The sequence below is a fragment of the Rhinopithecus roxellana genome, chromosome 18 (assembly GCF_007565055.1).
Source record: "Rhinopithecus roxellana isolate Shanxi Qingling chromosome 18, ASM756505v1, whole genome shotgun sequence".
Lineage (NCBI taxonomy): Eukaryota > Metazoa > Chordata > Mammalia > Primates > Cercopithecidae > Rhinopithecus > Rhinopithecus roxellana.
In genome coordinates, this window is record NC_044566.1 from 93,144,227 (window position 1) to 93,161,930 (window position 17,704).

At 48.3% G+C, this 17,704-nt stretch overlaps 1 protein-coding gene across 1 annotated transcript in view; it reads right to left on the reverse strand.

Annotated features, from left to right (window-relative positions):
* Positions 1-16,294: 16,294 nt before the first annotated feature.
* The window catches only part of CLYBL (citrate lyase beta like), a 317,902-nt gene continuing 316,492 nt past the window's right edge, over positions 16,295-17,704 (reverse strand). Inside the window, exon 9 of the mRNA XM_030922041.1 lies at positions 16,295-16,608. The gene's annotated coding sequence lies outside the window, so the exon portion shown is untranslated. The remainder of the gene's footprint in view (positions 16,609-17,704) is intronic.

Genomic DNA, 17,704 nt, shown 5'->3' on the forward strand with positions numbered 1-17,704 from the left:
TCAAACCAAATGGTGAGATCAAGCCCATTGGGGTGTCATTTCCTCACCCCTCCAAAAGGAATTCAGTTGTTTCTGCTTGTCAAATGCTCTGTGCTTCCTCGCCCAGCCCGTGTGAGTCATTGGGCTGTGTCAGTAGGAGAATGGATGTCCAACAGCCGCCAAGCTGCAAACACGTGCCCTGCACCCGGCAGAGACGCAGGCTGTGCGGGGACCCAGCAGAAAACCAGACCCCCACAGTGATGTCCAGGCCCAGAGACCACAGAGAAGACGCCAGCGAAGAAACCGTTTTTCAGTATCCAGAAGCCTTCTGCCCCAATTCAGCCCCCACCCTGGAAACGCGGCAGAGCACATTTTGTGTGCAGTGAGCTGACAAGCCCTATAAAACATTTCCACTCTTCCCCACTCGGAACAGAGCCCATCTGTCCAACAGTGTCTGAAATAACACCGGATGGCCAGCAAAAGAGTGTCGATTGTCACAGGCGCATTGGTACCGCAGGTAGTCCACACGGGCCCCTGTAATTCAAGTCGAAACAGCCTCTTCACTGACAGGGAGGCGGGGAGTGAAAGTGGCGGTTGTGATTCCAACAACTGGGAGGGTTGTTTTTCTAAGAATTTCCGCCAGTGGCCATTGAGTACTCTTTGTGCACCTACGGGAGACCTTGAAATTTAGGCAGCTATCAAATTCCAAATTAAACACCTGTGTGCCGCCTGCTCGCTGGTGAGGCAGCTGGGTCACACTGATCTGTGTTGGGGAAAGACTGGAGTTGGATTGTACTTGCTGCTTTCCTATGGAAACCCTCTAACAAGCTTTCCTAAGATCACAAATTAGATGCTGGGGTTTCAGGCTAACGGGCCGCTGAAGCTGTTGTTCAAAACTCAGAAATAGTCAGCTTTGAGCCTGTAGCCTTGGAATTTCCTAGAGCACGCTATTATGATCTGGTCACGTGGGGACTTGGTACTTCTTTTTTTTTTTTTTTTTTTTTTTTTTTTTTTTTTTTTTTTGAGACGGAGTCTGGCTCTGTTGCCCAGGCTGGAGTGCAGTGGCCAGATCTCAGCTCACTGCAAGCTCCGCCTCCCGGGTTCGCCATTCTCCTGCCTCAGCCTCCCGAGTAGCTGGGACTACAGGCGCCCGCCAGGTCGCCCGGCTAGTTTTTTGTATTTTTAGTAGAGACGGGGTTTCACCATGTTAGTCAGGATGGTCTTGATCTCCTGACCTCGTGATCCGCCCGTCTCGGCCTCCCAAAGTGCTGGGATTACAGGCTTGAGCCACCGCGCCCGGCCGGGACTTGGTACTTCTATACAGATTGGGACTTCTAGTTTGCATCTGGTCTTCTGCAATCTCTTTTTCAGGAGTGAGCACCAGCCAGAGTATAGCAAACATTTTCTCTTTTCTCTTAAATGTGTATGTTAGCATCAGTGGAGGCAAGCATCAAGATGCCCCCATCAGGATTTAAGTTTATGAATGATTTGTCATGGTGTGGGATCCTAGCTGAACACAGGCCACGAATCAGAATGCTCGTTTGATATCCCGAACTTGCCCCTTCCTGGCTTTGGGACCTCGAGCAAATTACTGAGTCCCCAAGTCTCGGGTTTTTCATCTGTAAAATGGGATGATGGTAACAATAAGAACGAATGTGTTGGATTGTTGTGAGAATTAAATGAGTTTCAGCACTGTCCCTGATCCATACTGAGCACTGAACACATGTCTGGGGCATTATCTGAGGATGAAAATGGAAATTGTTTTTGAGTGTCTCATAAGGTCTACTCCTGGCCTTTGGGGGCTGGAGTTGGAGCACGAGCGCAGGCCACAGAGGCAGAAGCCCAGGCCACTGCGAGGTCCCTGGGGAAGGCTGAGGTTTCAACCATCCAGAGATGGGCAACAACACCAGCTGGGATGGCCAGAATCACAGGGCAGAAAGGCCCACTCCATGCCAGAGGCAGGCAGGGCATCTGGAGGGCTGTGGGTGGATGGGTGGGGTGTCAGGCCCCTGATGATTGCTCTGGGGGGCACATGGACAGTCAAATTGGGTTTAGGGCTGCAAAGAAGGGGGATTGATGCTTAAAATTTTTTTTTATTGTGATAAAATATTTGTAACAGACCAGGCATGGTGGTTTACACCTGTAATCCTAGCATTTTGGGAGACTGAGGTGGGAGGATCGCTTGAGTCCAGGAGTTTAAGACCAGCCTGGGCAACATAGTGAGACCTTATCTCTAAAATAAATTTTAAAAATTAGCCGAGCATGGTGGTGCATGCCTATGATCCCAGCTACTTGGGAGGCTGAGGTGGGAGGATCACCTGAGCCCAGGAGGTCAAGGCTGCAGTGAGCCATAATCATGCCACTCAAAAACAAAACAAAACAAACAAACAAACAAAAAAAGGCATAACATAAAAATCACCAGTTTAAGACAGATGTGGTGGCTCATACCTGTAATCCCAGCACTTTGGGAGGCCGAAGCAGGTGACTCGCTTGACTCTGGGAGCTTGAGACCAGCCTGAGCAACATAGTGAAACGCCATCTCTATAAAAAATGGAAAAATTAGCCAGGCATGGTTGTGTGTACCTGTAGTCCTAGCTACTTTGGAGGCTGAGGCAGGAGGATCACCTGATCCTGGAAGTTGAGACTGCAGTGAGCTGAGATCATACCACTGCAGTTCAGCCTGGGTGACAGAGTGAGACTGTTTCCAAACAAACAAACCTCCCAAAACCCAGTTTAACGATTTTTAAGAGTACAGTTCATTGCCATTGTGTATATTCACACTGTTGAGCAACCATCCTCACTATCTGTTTCCAGAAGTTTCTTAGGATCCCAAACTGAAGCTCTGTTCCCATTAAACAGCAACTCCCCATTCGTTCCTCCTCCAGCTCCTGGCAACCACTATCTTACTTTCTGTCTCTATGAATCTGCTTACTACAGTTACCTCATATAACTTGAATCATACAGTCTCTGTCCTTTTGTGCCTGGCTTGCTTCCTATAGCATCATGTCCTCAAGGCTCATCTGTGTTGTAGTGTGCATCAGAATTCCCTTCCTTTTGAAGGCTGTATACTATTCCATTGTATGTGTATACCACATTTTGTTTCTCCATCCATCAATAGGCACCTGGGTTGCTTCTACCTTTTCGCTACTGTGAATAATGTTGTTGTGAACGTGGGTGTACAGATATCTGTTTAGTCCCTGCTTTCGGTTATTTTGAGTATATTCTCAGAGGTAGAATTGCTAGATTATATGGTAATTCTATGTTTAATTTTTTGAGGAGCTGTCACACTGTTCTCCACAGCAGCTACAGCTTTTGTTTTTGGTAGAGACAGGGGTCTTGCTATGTTGCCCAGGCTGGTCTTGAACTCCTGGCTTTAAGTGATCCTCCCACCTTGGCCTCCTAAAGTGCTGGGATTACAGGCATGAGCCACTGTGCCCGGCCTAGCTGTACCATTTTACATTCTGGCCAGTAGTGCACAAGTGTTCCAAGTTCTCCACATCCTTGCCAACACTTATTTTTTATTTTTCTGAAAATAGCCACCTGAATGGGTGCGAAACGGTAACTTATTGAGGGAGGCTGGCTATAAGGGCATCATTAAAGAGTCCCTCTCTAAAACAAAAGACACCAGTGTGAATAATTGTCCCTCTGTTAAGGAACTCACACTTCGAGTGTGTAGGACCAAGTGGTTGCTCTCTAGACTCTTCACTCTGTAGGGTGGACCCTATTTGGAGACAGGTGGTAACCTTGGCAGTGGGATTGCATGGGCACCAAAATGTCCATCTGCCCCCAAAGGTGGTCGTTCCCAGGTTGGCATGGTGCCTGACATCCCCAGCAGGAAGGTTACCTGTTATCATGGAAACAAGTTACCTGGGAGGAGAGACACGACACATGAGTGTGAGCACAGGGGCTGCTGTCGCCTGGCACGGAGCCTGCGAAGGCGGTGCAGGGCGTGCATGTTTGGGAAAGGCAGGGAGATCGGAAGCTGCAGACCTTGCTCCGGCAGCAGAGGCCAGGCAGGCCGGGGTAGAAGGGAAGGCCCGAGACAGCCCGAGTATGGGTTGTTCAGGACCAACACCTGTGTTCCTGAAGCACCAGCTGCAACAGGGGGAAACGTCCCCCACTCCCTCTCCGATCCCCATGTGGCTTCCCCATACCTTTGCACGACTCCCACTCGCTCCAGTGATATCTTCAGCGTTGCCTCCTCCCCTTCTGCCCACTTTCCACCCTCTCCCAAGCACGCGCATGCTCTTCTTCACTCCTGGCGTCCTCCCTGACGTTGGGTGTCGGAGGCCTGTATTTCCCACCGCACGTGTCTTCGTTAGAAAATCCAAAGGCTTGATTCATCCTTGTTGGCAATAGCAAGTAGCTCCAGGCTAAATGTGCTAAATGGGATTCAGAGAACAAAACAAGGATTTTGGAGAACCCAAGCATCTGTTCATTCAACATTCTCTACAAGGGTGACCAGGAGTGGCAGTGGATGGGGAGTGACCATGACGTGACAGAGGCACTCACTGCCACTCTTGAGGAGTTTGCTGTATAGCCAGGGATTAAAATATAGAAGCCAATGAGTGCTGACAGCTAAAGGTTCTGTAAGTGAAGGCTGCACGGGATCCAGTGGGAGCACAAAGCAATGGCTGGGGAGGGTGGTCAGGAAAGGCTTCAAAGAGGAGTTGACACGTAGCTTACTCAACCCAGGAATAACATGACATCATTGGGATTCGGGTCCTGCCACAGTCTAGGAACCCACCATACCATTCAATACACAGAATTATTCCTCGACTTCATTTTCCTACGCTGCATTTATGTTTGAAGAGGAAAATCTGTTGGCGAATGAAGAGCCATCAGCAGGGGTTCCTGCAGACCTCCACTGTGCCGAGTCTCCCGCCTTAGCTGTCGTTTTCCATGTGTCCCTGTGGCTTTTTCCTCATGGGATTGTTGGGGGATTTATTTGCAAATTGATGGTTATGGAGCTTCGAAAATCCAGTGTTGAAAATGTTTTAGGTTAGTGTCAAGTAGGAAGCACTTCTTATTTACTTAGAGATGGCCAAACAGGCCGGGTGCGGTGGCTCACGCCTGTAATCCCAACACTTTGGGAGGCTGAGGTGGGTGGATCACCTGAGCTCAGGAGTTCAAGACCAGCCTGGCCAACATGGTGAAACTCTGTCTCTACTGAAAATACAAAATTAGCCGGGCATGGTGGCAGGTGCCTGTAATCCCAGCTCCTCAGGAGGCTGAGTCAGGAGAATCACTTGAACCTGGGAGGTGGAGGTTGCAGTGAGCTGAGATTGCACCACTACACTCCAGCCTGAGCGACAGAGGGAAACTCCATCTCAAAAACAAACAAATCACAACAACAACAAAGACTCATGAGTAAAAAGTAATACTTTTAAACTCTTGAGTAAACAAAAAATACCAAAGGAGAAGGAAAGTTACACTATGGACAAACTTTTGCCATTAAAATGACAGGAAATGAAAACAAACATCACCAGGATCTCAATGCAAATGGTTTCTGTTGACAAAATAAGGAATATTGTTAACTGTTAGTATTATTAACAGATAATTTTTCAGGTCCTTGAAAAATTGGGGTCTGGATATCCAAATCAAGTGAAAACAGTGTGATATTTGTTATATATGACTTGAAGAAGACATTGGTTTTGAGGCATGCTTATAGAAGTTTTTATTTTTATTTATTTTTTATTTTTTTATTTTTATTTATTTTTTTTTGAGACGGAGTCTCGCTCTGTCGCCTAGGCTGGAGTGCAGTGGAGTCTCAGCTCACTGCAAGCTCTGCCTCCCGGGTTTATGCCATTCTCCTGCCTCAGCCTCCCAAGTAGCTGGGACTATAGGCGCCCACCACCTCGCCCGGCTAGCTTTTTGTATTTTTTTAGTAGAGACGGGGTTTCACCGGGTTAGCCAGGATGGTCTTGATCTCCTGACCTTGTGATCCGCCCGTCTCGGCCTCCCAAAGTGCTGGGATTACAGGCTTGAGCCACCGTGCCCGGCAGAAGTTTTTATTTTCATCCCACAAATCTCTACTGTGTATATATATATATATATATTTTTTTTTTTCCCCCAAATGTTTTCCTCTCTCCCCTGAAAGTTGGTACATACTTAAGGTTAGGAATAACAGTGAAATATGCTATTATAATGGCTGCAGACAGGAGTTCAGCCTTTCATCTTCTTTCAACTTGGGAAATATTTTAAAAACAAGGTTAAAAATTTTGCAACTTGTAAATCCACATATGATTTTGTTGTTCTGAAAAGAAAATTTAACATTTTATATTTTTAAAATTTGGGAGATCCTATCATGTAGTTTTTGTAACTCCAGATATTGGCTTAAAAATAGGTTTTAAACATGAGTGATTTTCAGGCATTTATTCAAATATTTCCTCCTACTTCAAAAATACATAAAAATGTGACATGACTGCTTTCTTAAAGGATTTACTGAGATTATATCCTTTGAGTAAAGTGATCCTGAACTCAGCCTGGTTGTCAGTTTCATTAGGAAGGAAGTCGCTCATCTTGGTCTAAATATTCTTCAATGCCCCGTAACGCGGACAGTCATGCTTTCAACGAGCGCCCAGATGGAAGACCTTTCTAACGACAGCTGGAAATATTCTAAGAAAAATTAATGCTATTTTAGAGTTAGTGGTAGGTTTTAAGATAAAACGTCTTTGTGTGCTTGTGATTTTTCTTGGGTAGCAAAGTGAAATCCGCAAACCATGGGGCTCTCTTCTCAACCTTCTCAACCTCAAATTTCTTATTTTATTTCACACGGCCTCCTGTCTAGTTAACACTATACTTACACATTTAAGAAACATGCATTTAGGCTGGGCACGGTGGCTCACGCCTGTAATCCCAGCACTTTGGGAGGCTAAGGCGGGTTGATCACGAGGTCAGGAGTTCGAGACCAGCCTGGCCAACATGGTGAAATCACATCTCTACTAAAAATACAAAAAATTAGCCAGGCATGGTGGCGCACACCTGTAGTCCCATCTACTCAGGAGGCTGAGGCAGGAGAATTGCTTGAACCCGGTAGGCAGAGGTTGCAATGAGCCAAGATCACGCCACTGTACTCTAGCCTGGGTGACAGAGTGAGATTCTGTCTCAAAAAGAAAAAAAAAAAGCAACATGCACTTATAGTTCCTCATGGCTGAGCAGCAACCTCGTTCTCTCAGAAGTGAGATATTTTTGAAAGGAAGTATTGACTAGAAAGTGATGGGTCAGGGCTGTGTCTAGGATCAGGTTGTTCAGGTGGGAAGGAAGGAAGAAAGTTTTGATGATGCTTAGAAACTCGACTTTGACATTTTGGGCTATCAGCTTGGTTTACTGGAAAAATGAAGAAAGACAGTTGCCTTTTCTCACCAAATTGTGATGTGGGTTAGAAGAATACCGAAGAACTCAGTCATCGAGCCTTTGACATGGACAGTTGAAGTGCAGGAGACAGTTGCCAACATTTTGTTGAAGTCATTCATATATAAATCTGAATCATAAATTGATTCTAAATGAATGACATGCTTTTTGGCTTGCCAGAATTATGGAATTGCTGATGGTAAAATGTTGTAAGCTGAGCATCTGGTGATCAGACTAACCCTGCGTGGCCTGTCTGGTCACGGAACATGGGGACTCTGTGTGTTTGGAGGTCGGGCAGGGCCTGGAAGGTGACAGTATTTTGGGGGTGCTCTGTTAGCCAGGAAGTCATGGGAATTTGCCTGCCCCATTTGCCATATTTGGTTTTTGTTTGTTTGTTTGTTGTTGTTTTTTTTGAGACGAAGTCTCGCTCTGTCATCCAGGCTGGACTGCAGTGGCCGGATCTCAGCTCACTGCAAGCTCCGCCTCCCGGGTTCATGCCATTCTCCTGCCTCAGCCTCCCGGGTAGCTGGGACTACAGGCGCCCGCCACTTCGCCCGGCTAGTTTTTTGTAGCTTTTAGTAGAGACGGGGTTTCACCGTGTTAGCCAGGATGGTCTCGATCTCCTGACCTCGTGATCCGCCCATCTCGGCCTCCCAAAGTGCTGGGATTACAGGCTTGAGCCACCGCGCCCGGCCTGTTTGTTTTTGAGACGGTGTCTTACTGTGTCGCCCAGGCTGGAGTGCAGTGGTGCAATCTTGACTCACTGCAACCTCCGCCTCCTGGGTTCAAGTGCCTCAGCCTACCGAGTAGCTGGGATTTCAGGCACCACCACCATGCATGGCTAATTTTTGTATTTTTAGTAGAGATGGGTTTTCCCATGTTGGCCAAGCTGGTCCCAAACTCCTGACCTCAGGTGATCTACCTGCCTCGGCCTCCCAAAGTGCTGGGATTATAGGCTTGAGCCACCATGCCCAGCCGGTTTGTCATATTTGTATTTGAATTTGGCTCTGCGTGGATTCTGCATAAGATTTCAGTGTCTTAGTTGGAAAGAGGCTCTGCACGAACGTGCACTGAGGAATATTTGTAACAAAGCTGGGAGCCAAGTAGGGAACTGGCATAGAGATTCTTCTAGACACATGGGCAAAGGATAGCTACCACAGGAAATAGGCAGATGTGTGGGATTAGAGTGAGAGGGGTAATCCAGGCGAGGAAATGAACTGGTCTCTTGTACCACCATATGGCAGGTGAGGCAGATCCCCAAGATGAGGGTAGCAGCGTTTCTAGGAAGGGAAGACCACCACACCCCTGCCCTTTCTTGGCAAAGTATACCAAGAGCAGATTACACTAGAGGCAGCCAGGCCGATGCCAAGCTTTCCGCTGGATGATAAAGGCCATGGAGATGAGGGAAGAGACACAGAGAGCAAAGATGCCAGAGGGGTTAGAAGTGAGGAGTTTACTGTAGTGGGGCACACAGAGAAAATAATATTTGATGGCAACCGGACGGCTCTTGGCAGGAGATGACCAGCTTGGAAGTCCCTGCCACTGCCGACCCAAGGGCTGCAGGAATCAGCAGCTCAGGCACACACCTGTAACCCACCCCTGCACACTGACTGGGAAGTTCTGGTCTAGTCAACATCAGAAATACACAGCGAAAAGACGGGGTCATGGAGCCCTTTGAGAATCTGATGGAAGTTATGGGCCTTCTCCCCAGAAAGCCCACAAATGTGACACACACATACATTGTGCTCACAATTTCAAGGGATTTACGAAAATGCTCATCTACTTCTTTATTTTATTTTTATTTTGAGACAGAGCCTCACTTGGTCACTCAGGCTGGAGTGCAGTGGTGTGATTTTGGCTCACTGCAACCTCCACCTCCCGGCTTCAAGTGATTCTCATGTCTCAGCCTCCCGAGTCGCTGGGATGGCAGGTGTGTGCCATCATGCCTGGCTAACTTTTATATTTTTAGTAGAGACGGAGTTTCACTGTGTTGGCCAGGCTGGTCTTGAACTCCTGGCCTTAAGTGATCCACCCGCTCTGGCCTCCCAAAGTGCTGGGGAGCCACCGTGCCTGGCCAAAATGTTCATCTAGTTTTGGATCTTAGGATAAGAACCCTGAATTGAGATTATTAAAGAAAGAGTGTTGATGAAGAAGTGAAGGCCAATTCACATGAATAAATTCAGCAACCAGGATCTGAAAGTCCATCTAAAGGAGGAGAGAATCACAGACTCTTAGGGCATTCAAAAGCTCCATAAACCTCTGGCTTTGGAAGTGGTTCAAATGCTGGGGATACCAAGCAGAAAACACCCAGGTCAGGTAATTAGATCCAAACAATCAAGCACATTGCAATGGCTGAGCAGATCGCTTGGCTCCGTGTGGCTACTTTTTAAAGGTCTTGATCTTAACTTGGTCAGGATGATAATTTGGTAAATAGTCAATGGCACAACTTTTATTTCTGAATCCCTCCTTCCAGACATTTTTCCCCAGGAGGGAGCCTTCTCTAGTTTTCTCAGTGTGCGTGGTGGATTGGGGAGCACGTGGTGAGGTGTGCTCTTGCACGGACTTCCAAGATTGACAGGGGCTGCCTGGGTACCTGTTTTCTCAAGGACTCTACCACCCAGTGTATAATCAGTTCTGAGCCACTCCTCTTCACTTGCCCATATGCCCCTGGAAGCACCTGTATTGCTGAAATGACATGTATCAATGCCTTACCAACTATTTGTGAACCAAAATAAAAACCCGATCTCAAAAGACTAAATGGTGAGTGAGGGACGGAGCGTCAGTGCCACCTTAGAAAATATGTGACTTGTGTTAGTGTAATCTCAGGTCTGACATCACGTGCTGTCTCTGCAAAATACAGCCTGGGGGAAAATTTGCCAGTGTCTTGCTCTGGTGAGTTAATATGCATTTAAACAGTTTTATAACAGATTATTTACCAACGGGAACAGAATGTTTTGGCATGGGGTGCCTTTGACAGAGCTGTTCTATTGCACTGGCTAATTCCATATTTCTAAAGAATTTCCACATACTCCTGGTGGATATAGGTTCTCTCAAATTCTTCCCTCTACTGGTGAAATGGGAGAACTGGCAAGTAGGTGAGATTATGTTGCCCTCTGGTGTCTGCCAACCCAAAAGAAAGAACTAGAACTCAGGAAGGCGATGAGATGGAGAAGGAAGGTAGAGGGTGCTCCCCCTCGAGAGAAAGATGAAGATGAAGAGGTTGGGAGATGAAGAGGGAGGAAGACAATGAGCTTGGCATCCTCTACCCGTTGGACCTTCTTCTCTTGGATGAGTGACAGGATTCCAACTACTCTTCCTGTCTGAGGAGGAAAGTGACACCTCCAGGGTTATTCGCCTGATGAGTCTGGGGTCTCTGTGACCTGTGATGGGGAAGTAGGCTCATCGGGGGGTGGGACCTGGCCATTCTCTGTAGGGAACCGCTGGGGAAGGGAGCTGGGTGATGGCCACCCATAGTCCCGTCCTTTAGGTTTGGCTGAATAGGAGAATGTCCCTGGGACTGGGAGTGGGAGGGAAATAGCCCTTGTCCTGGGGGGAAACTCTTGGCACTTATGACATTATTAAAAGTACAGGGATGGCAAAGGGGAATTTGTTGGTTGTCCACTGCAGGGGTCTTGACACCTAGTAGCAGTGGCCATTTTAGACTGTGGCCCTTGGGAGCTCTCAGTCCCAAGGGCCACAGGGCAGGGAGGGGGTGACTCCCCCCATTTGCCGAGGTGCCCGCCAGCTGGGCGATGCCTTTCTTCTGGGCTTTGAACATCCTGCCGGGAGGGCAGCCCCAGAGAGCGCAATGGAGAGAGGGAGTTTCTTCCCTCACAGGGAACTGAGTCCAGCCCTCTGCCCTCAGAATTGCAGCAACTGCCTGAGGACCCACCTGTGCCTAGGATGGAGACCAGGATTTTCATTCTCTTTAGGAAGCCCCACCAATAACCCTAAATGTACTTCTCATGGCCTAGCCTGGGGCACCTGGCTCCTCCCCTCTGGGCCCGTGTCTGGGCTTTGCCATGTTTGCCAGGAACCCGGGGCAGCAGGGTGCAGTGAGCCCAACCAGTCTGTTATTATACCTTGTATCATCTTCTGATGTGCCTATCCTGTCATTGACTTTTGATGCCCTGCACAAGAGCGGGCATTACATCTTCTTGCCACAAACTATGGCAAGTCTGTGGAAAATTGTTGATAATTTTTCTTTTTCTTCTTTTTTTTCTTTTTTGAAATGGAGTCTCGCCCTGTTGCCCAGGCTGGAGTGCAGTGGCGTGATCTCCGCTCACTGCAAGCTCCGCCTCCCAGGTTCATGCCATTCTCCTGCCTCAGCCTCCTGAGTAGCTGGGACTACAGGCGCCCACCACCGCTCCTGGCTAATTTTTGTATTTTTAGTAGAGACGGGGTTTCACTGTGTTAGCCAGGATGGTCTCGATCTCCTGACCTCGTGATCTGCCCGCCTTGGCCTCCTAAAGTGCTGGGATTACAGGCGTGGCCCATAATTTTTCTTATAGAAACAAACAATTGGCTGGGGACGAGGCTCACGCCTGTAATCCCTGCACTTTGGGACGGGGAGGCGGGTGGATCACCTGAGGTCAGGAGTTTGAGACCAGCCTGGCCAACACGGTGAAACCCCGTCTCTACTAAAAATACAAAAATTAGCTGGGCTTGGTGGTATATGCAGGTAATCTCAGCTACTCGGGAGGCTGAGGTGGGAGAATCGCTTAAACTCGGGAGGCGCAGGTTGCAGGGAGCCGAGATCACACCACTATACTCCTGCCTGGGCGACAAGAGTAGAGTGAAACTCGGTCTCAAAAAAAAGGAAAACAATCAAACAATTGATGACTATTCAAAGAAACTGATGGCAGCTAGGAGTAAAAATGTGGGCAAAGTTTGGGCAGAGGCACAGGGCGGCAGAGCGCTCCATCTTTAGTCAGGATTAGTGGAGACCATGGAGCCACGGGAGGAAATCCTTTGGGTGCCTCAGCCCTGTGGGGCCAGGGAGGGAACCTGGTTACCCTGGTTTCCTGGAAGGAGGCTGCTGGGAGGCACAGGAGGAGAGTGAAGCTGGGAAAAGGAAGCACCTTCAGCAGCAAGTTTCTTTTGTAGATTCGCTTGGGTTCTTCAAATCCTAGTTCAAAAGCCAGTAAAGAGCCATGAGTGTTGGCACGTTTCTGTAGTCCCAACTACTCGGGAGGCTGAGGAGGGAGGATCACTTAAGCCCAGGTGTTGGAGGCTGCTCTGACTGTGCCACTGTACTCCAGCCTGGGCAACAGAGGGAGACCCTGTCTTAAAACCAAGAACAACCACAACAACAACATCAAAATCAAAGCCAATAAAGCTGGGATTGATTGATTGATTTCCCTCCCTCCCTCCCTCTCTCTCTCTCTCTCTTTCTTTCTTTCTTTCTTTCTTTCTCAGATGGAGTCTTGCTCTGTCACCCAGGCTGGAGTGCAGTGGCAAGATCTCGACTCACTGCAACCTCTGTCTCCCAGGTTCAACTGATTCTCCTGCCTCAGCCTCCTCAGTAGCTGGGATTACAGGCTCTCACCATGCCTAGCTAATTTTTGTTTTTTAGTAGAGGTGGGATTTCACCATGTTGGCCAGGCTGGTCTCGAACTCCTTACCTCAAGTGATCTGCACACCTCGGCCTCGCAAAGTCTGCGGGAATTACAGGCGTGAGCCACCATGCCCAGCCAAAACTGGGATTTCTGATGTAATTCCCAGGCTAACAGAACTCTTGAGTGAAAGGGGGATAACGGTCTAGCACTTAGTTCCCAGTACATTCAAAGTGTAGTTAGTGAATGAATGAATGAATGAATGGAATATTGCAATTGATTTTTGTTATTGGTTTTTGACTAGAGGGTATGTATATGGATGGCAAGTGAGAAGAGAAAATGGGAAAACAGATTTTGTTTTAAAAAACTGCATGACCACATAGGAAACAGGTTCAGATTATAGTTGTGGAAACTCTGCAAGACTAGGAGATGTAAAGGAAGGCTAGAGTGAGGAAAGAAAGTCAGCAGAATAATGTTCAAATATAGCGAATTCATGAATCTGTGAACTGTCTTATTTAATTTTCATGCAATAGAAACAGAAGCAGCCATAATAATTTTGCAGGCAAGGCAGTACACAGGGGGTCGGGCCAGCACCTCCACCAGGCACTTGCTGATTCCCTCCTTGATATTTTCACTACAGGTGAGACCAGCTTATGCTAGTGGCTAGGACTGTCCAGGGTTGGCTTTTAGGGGAAACATGCTGCAGAAGGCTATCCTGCACCCTCCGTGGGCAGGGAGGGGGTGACTCACCCCATTTGCCGAGGTGCCCGCCAGCTGGGCGATGCCTTTCTTCTGGGCTTTGAGTGCTCACGCACCCAGCCACCTCGAGTCACCTTCCCCAGCACGTGCTCCCTCTGAGGAAGCAGCATCTACTCTAGCACAGGCCTTGCCTGTAACCTTTAGTGCTCTTTTCTAGAAAAGGATTTGGTGAGGTTCGTTGTATTCAGACTGGGTTGTTCTTTTAGAAATTGGTCTGTGCTGTCTTCATTTTATTTACCAAAATATGAGCTACAACACTACAGACTGATCATTTTACTACGTCTTTCTCCTTCTCCCACTCCTGTCTGTCTTTGTAAGTCAAAGCTATTTTGCATTACCCGAGCAACAAAATGATTTACAAAATGAGAGACAGGGACAAGCTATTAGAACGGTTAGATGGCAATAACAAATATATACATGGGCCTGGCTGACGCTGACTTTTGGAGAGCGCGTGCTTGTCAACTGAAAGCTGGGGAAATAGCCATAGGAGCCCAGCCTCTGGCGTTCTGCTGGACAGCCTCTTGGGCCAAAAATAATCTTTGTTTTTTTGTTTTAGAGTCTGTATCTGTAAAAAGAAGTTATTAGCTTGGACCCCTCTGTCAGTCCAAGGGGACCACACAGAGTTCCTAGTTGACTTTCATAAGCCTGAGCCTCAGATCTGGGGCTTGGAGGTTGGTGGGAAGGGGAGAGGGCTTGGAGGTTGGTGGGAAGGGGAGAGGGCTTGGAGGTTGGTGGGAAGGGGAGAGGGCTTGGAGGTTGGTGGGAAGGGGTGAAGGTTTGGGGGGAAGGCAAGAGAGTCCCTCTAAGGAGCTGCTGAGGGTGTCCTGGGCCCAGGGTCCTAGTGAATTTGAACTCCCGCTAGGCCTCATTTTTTCCTTTATCTCCTTTCCTCTCTCAAATAATAACGTCCTTGTGAAGAAAAAAATATTTATCTTATTTTATTTAATTTTTTATAAAGACAGGTTCTTACTATGTTACCCAGGGCTCAAACTCCTGGGCTCAAGCAATCTTCCTGCCTTGGCCTCCCAAATAGCTGGAACTACAGGCGCATGCCACCTCACCCGGCTAAAAATATTTTTAAAATTAAAAACTGGGCTGTGCATGGTGGCTCATGCCTGCAATCCCAGCAGTTTGGGAGGCCAAGACAAGAGGAATGCCTGAGTCCAGGAGTTCCAGACCAGTCTGAGCAACATAGCAAGGCCCCATCTCTGTAAAAATACAAAAAGTTAGCCAGGCATGGTGGTGTACTCCAGTCTGGGCGACAGAGTAAGACCGTGTATTTTTTTTTTTTAAATTAAAAACTAGCAGACTTTGATATATGCTTCTTGAATTCTCCTGCTGGGTCTCCCACCTTGCAGGATCCTCCTGCAGCCCAGTGTTGGGGTGTAGGAGACGTAAGGGCTGTTGGGGTCAGACTATAAACCTGCTTACTCTGGCTGATGGATCGGTAGCAGAGCTTTGCTCTGTAATATTTGTATAGAAAATGCAATGTTTGCACAATGAAGCCCACCAGATTTTCAAGTGGAGGGAGTGAAGCCAGTTTACAATCAATGATAACAGGTTTCCCTGGCTGCCATTACCCCAAATAGTATCTTATTTCAGCAAAATGGTGGCAACCAGCAGGAGGTCCAACAATGCAGATTTTAATGAGAAAGTTTAATTTGATATACAATTCACAGTTTGTGCACCATGAGAAATGTGTCTCACTGCATGAACTTTCAGGACTCAGCTCTGAGCAAAAGGAGTTTCAATTTATGTAACACCTTTCTCAGCAAACAATACCCCAAAGCACTTCCTGGTAATAGATGGCTTGCATTGCTGGGAAGCCACTGCAGAAGCCTTTCTTAACATTACCCAGGATATTTATTTGGAGCAATTAAAAGAAGCGGCTGCATTTCACACAAATCCGTTTCTAATGTAGACATTCAATTGGCCGAGATTTCAATGCAGAGTCTCCTGGTCTCCAAGAACGCAGCTGCACCGTGCTCTTTTTGCATAGATTTTTGCTCCCTTGTAAGGCAACTTTCCGCCTGGGCTCATTTTGTTTTCCCAGTTGGCTTGTAAACTCTCAGAAGAGAACCCTACAATGGAAATGTTGACAGAGCCTTTTACACGCAGGGCAGGGCGCTGGGCTGCAGTTGTTGAATGGCAGGCTGGGCCCAGGAAGAGTGACTGGGTGTGGTGTTTGCCTTGGCGACTCTTGACCGGCAGATAAGAGTCAATCCTACACCAGCTCACGTGGGGAGGAGACGAGGCTCTCGCGGCTGTCCTGGGGATGACTGAGAGATGCCAGCGCTGTGCCTCAGCATCGCCTGGGTTTGAAGAGTGCAGGGCCAATTCCTCTGGAACAGGGAGCAAGAGGATGTGGTGGGGGCGGGGACAGTAGGCATACACCTGGCGACAGCAGGCCAAGACAGAGTGAGAGGTCAGAGGGAGGCAGAGTCAGAGTGAGGAGGCAAGTTCTAGGGAAGAGGCAGAATCAGACGGAGGAGGCTGAATCAGAGCGAGAAACAGTCAGGGAGGAGAAAGAGTCAGAGGGGAGAAGCAAGCTGTTGGGAGGAGGTGGAGTCAGAGAGAGGAGACAGAAACAGAGGGAGGAGGCTGAATTGAAGGTCAGAGTCAGAGTCAGAGTCAGAGGGAGGAGGCTGAATTGAAGGTCAGAGTCAGAGTCAGAGTCAGAGGGAGGAGGCAGAGTCAGAGAGAGGAGGCTGAATTAGAGGTCAGAGACAGTCAGGTCAGAGGCAGAGTCTGAGGGAGGAGGCTGAATTAGAGGTTGGAGGCAGAATCAGAGGGAGGAGGCTGAATTACAAGTCAGAGACAGAGTCAGAGGAAGGAGGCTGAATTAGGGGTTGGAGACAGATTCAGAGGGAGGAGGCAGAGTCAGAGGGAGGAGGCTGAATTAGCAGTCAGAGGCAGAATCTGAGGGAGGAGGCCAAGTCAAAGCTTCTCAGGAACAACTTTCCTGTTGGAGAGGGGACAGGAACTTATTACTGAGTTGTCCACACAGAGGGCCAACTCCTCTAATGGGAGAAGGTAATGAAAGCAGCTCCAGGATAGAGCATCTCAGGTAAATGGGCCCTGCATTAGAAGAACTGGAGAAGGCCAGTGGAGAGACACTGTCCACCTTGTCTTGCCCCTAGTCCATGCCAAAAGGCATCCTCTCCACTTATGGGAGCAAAATGCCCACTCCAATGCCCCCTCCCATCATTTCCTAATGTTCCCTCCCTCCCCACCCCAGGTTCCCTCCCTCACACCCAGTGTTCCCTCCCTCCCCACCCCTGCCAGCTTTCACTGTTTCCCAACTGCCTGAGTCCCTATGATCTGGCTTTATCTATACAGCCAATGCTGTGTGTGAGTCTGGGGCAACAACGGCTTCACCAGGAGCATCCAGCTCTCTCTTGGCCACGGCTCCTGTTACACCGGGACCCCAGGGAGGAAGTCTTGAGGGCCTCGTTTCTGACTGGTGGGAAGCCGGGCTGGATTATCGATCATGGCTCTGCCATTTCTGGAGAGTCCACTCCAGCCGATCCATGTACAAACATTATTGCATTTAATCCTTGCAGCAATCCCCAGAGGGAGGTCTTATTTACCCAGGAGGAATCTGAGGCTCAGAGAGGTTAAGCAGCTTGCTTGGCTAAGGTCACAGAGTTAGACAGTGGCTGCAGGACTGTAGCCAAAGCCTGTGCTGTTTCTTCTGCAAACTGAAGAACCTGTAAGGAAAGGCCAGGTAGAACCTACTCTATTGCTGTTCTCTCGGGAGTGGGGCCTGGAAGGGCATTTGGGAAGCTGGGCATCAGTCATGGGAGATAGGCAGTTGCACCGCAGCTCCTGGCAGCAGGGAGCTTGGAAGGCAGCCCAGTGTGTCTGATGGAGAAAACAATCCTGAGGCTGACCATACAGATAAGGTTTAGTTCAGAGACACCAGTAGGTCGTGATTAGTAGTCACTACTTGGGACCCTGTTTGGAATAGGATTCTGAGTCTGAATCTAGACACAGTTGGAAAGGATACTGAGCCTGAATCTAGACATAGTGGGAAAGGATGCTGAGCCTGAATCTAG